Source organism: Bison bison, unplaced genomic scaffold (genome assembly GCF_000754665.1).
Source record: "Bison bison bison isolate TAMUID 2011002044 unplaced genomic scaffold, Bison_UMD1.0 scf7180017864037, whole genome shotgun sequence".
Taxonomy (NCBI): domain Eukaryota; kingdom Metazoa; phylum Chordata; class Mammalia; order Artiodactyla; family Bovidae; genus Bison; species Bison bison.
In genome coordinates, this window is record NW_011494609.1 from 4,650,184 (window position 1) to 4,652,991 (window position 2,808).

A 2,808-nucleotide genomic window follows, 5' to 3' on the forward strand; every position below is an offset into this window, starting at 1 on the left:
AAAGCAGAGACATTACTTTGCCAACAAAGTTTCGTCTAGTCAAGGCTATGGTTTTTCCTGTGGTCAAGTATGGATGTGAGAGTTGGATTGTGAAGAAAGCTGAGTGCCGAAGAATTGATGCTTTTGAACTGTGGTGTTGGAGAATACTCTTGAGAGTCCCTGGGACTGCAAGGAGATCCAACCAGTCCATTCTAAAGGAGATCAGTCCTGGGTGTTCTTTGGAAGGACTGATGCTAAAGCAGAAACTCCAATACTTTGGCCACCTCATACGAAGAGTTGACTCATTGGAAAAGACTCTGATGCTCTGAGGGATTGGGGGCAGGAGGAGAAGGGGACGCCAGAGGATGAGATGGCTGGATGGCATCACTGACTCGTTGGACTTGAGTTTGAATCTGGGAGTTGGTGATGGACAGGGAGGCCTGGTGTGCTGCAGTTCATGGGGTCACAAAGAGTCGGACATGACTGAGCGACTGAACTGAACTGAACTCTCTGTATTCCTGCCACTTCTTACTATCTTCTGCTTCTATAAAGTCCATATAATTTCTGTCCTTAATTGTGCCCATTTTGCATGAAATGTTCCCTTAGTATCTCTAATTTTTTGAAGATATCTCTAGTCTTTCCTCTATTTTTTTTCTTTTTTCACTTAAGAAGCTTTTCTTATTTCTCCTTAGGTGTTGTGCCTACTTTAGTCCAGTGGCCATTCCTGATGGCATGTGGAGTTGGGCAGGCCCAAACCCTGTCCCTACTACTGAGAAAAGTAAGGACTGTAACAGGTCTCCAAGCAGTGTCCTCAGGAAAGTTTTTGTTGTTGTTGTTGTTGTTTTGAGGAAAGTAGGCTTCCCAGGTTGCCCAATGGTAAAGAATTCACCTACCGATGCAGGAGACATAGGAGATGTGGGTTTGACCCCTGGGTCAGAAAGATCCCCTGGAGAAGGAAATGGCAACCCATTCCAGTATTCTTCCCTGGAAAATCCCATGGATCGAGAAGCTTAGAGGGTTACAGTCCACAGGGTTGCAAGGAGTTGACCAGGACTGAGTGACTCAACATGGGGTTCAGAACAGTTAACTAAACTACAAAGCTTGAACAACAGGAAAGTGATTGTATGTCATTCTTTTCATGTATGAATTTGCTAATATTTTGTTGAGATTTTTGTTCCATGTTCATGAGAGATACTGCCTGCAATTTTCTTTTCTTCTTATGTCCTTGTCTAGTTGGGTATCTGGGTTGTGCTGGGCTCCAAAATGCCTTGGGTAATATTCCTGTCTTTATTTTCTAAAAATGATCAGCCACACTCAGTGCAACTTCCAGCTCTGAAATAGGGAACACTTTGAGGGGGAGGCAGCAAGAATTGAGATTTGGGTCTCTCAATTATTTGGGTCCCACAATTATAACAAAGGAGCCAGAATGGGCAAATGACAGAGTTCACACGGTTCTGATGGTTGGTGCTGGTTGGTGTAGGAGGGAAGTCAGCCACGCATGGACACAGAGTCAGAAAGTTTCCCCAGGCCTCCAGACTGGACACTGTGTCTTTTTTGTGTGGAAAGGAGCCAGGTAGTTAAAGTCCTACACATTCTGACTTTGCTTCCTTCAGATGACCCTCTCTCTATTCCTCAATTCTGTTACAGGTAGGTTCTGCCTCCCTCCCACCTGGGTCAGCTTCTCACTGAGATATCCAGACTGGATTGTAGAAATAAAACACGTTAATTCTTCCAGAGAAAATGAAAAATGGGAACAATCACAACTCAGCGTATAAGACTGGCATAACTTTGAAATAAAATTTTACAAAGACATTAATGGAAAGGGAATATAAAAAATGAAGCTCTAGTCTGTAATTCCTAAACAAAATATTAAAAAATTAAATTTAACAACGTAAAGCAATAAAGGATACTACACTGCCATCAAATGGATTTATTCCCGAAAAGTAAATTGGTTCAGTGTTCAAAAATCAACTTAAGCAATTAACCATATCAATAGAACAAACAAATGATAGCATTTCAATGCAAAAATATCACTGTAGGGACTTCCCTGGAGGTCCAGTGGTTAAGATTTCACCTTGCAGTGCAGAGAGTGGGGGTTCGATCCCTGGTCACGCAACTAAGATCCCACGTGCGTCCGGGCAAAAAACCAAAACAAAACAGAAACAGTATAGTAAAAAATTCAGTAAAAACTTTAAAAACGGTGCACAGCAAAAAAATCTTTAAAACTGACCCACATCAAAAAAAAATCTTTTAAAAAGAAAAGAAATATCACTGTAAAAATTACACATCTATTTATGATAAAAAGGAAAAAGATTTGAGAAACTATGAATAGAAGGAAATGTGCTTAATCTGATAGTGCATCTGCATCACACTTACACCAACCATCACAGCTGCTGGTGAAACTTTAAATTCTCTCTCCTTGAGATTGAGAACAAGATACAAATACCTGGAATTATCTTTTTCCTTTTTTTTTCTGTTTACAGAGTAAACAGAAAACGAGACATATTCACTACAGTCTACCCCTGGTTCCAGAAGGCATGCATGTGTGCTTTCTCGCGCGCGCGCGCGAGCGCCCACACACACACACACACACACACACACACACACACCACACGCTGGGGTAATCGCATCTCACTCGTCACCGGTGGGTGTGGACGATCCCAAGGCATTTCCAGTATTTATACAATACCTCGCTTCGAAAAACATCCAGAGCCTCACACACATAGACGGATCCAGCAGAATTAAGTACAAAGGCTCCTGGGCACAGACTTACGCACCCTTGGGGCCTTCGCTTCCCGGTGTTGCGCGTCTGCTTCCTTGGTCAGATCT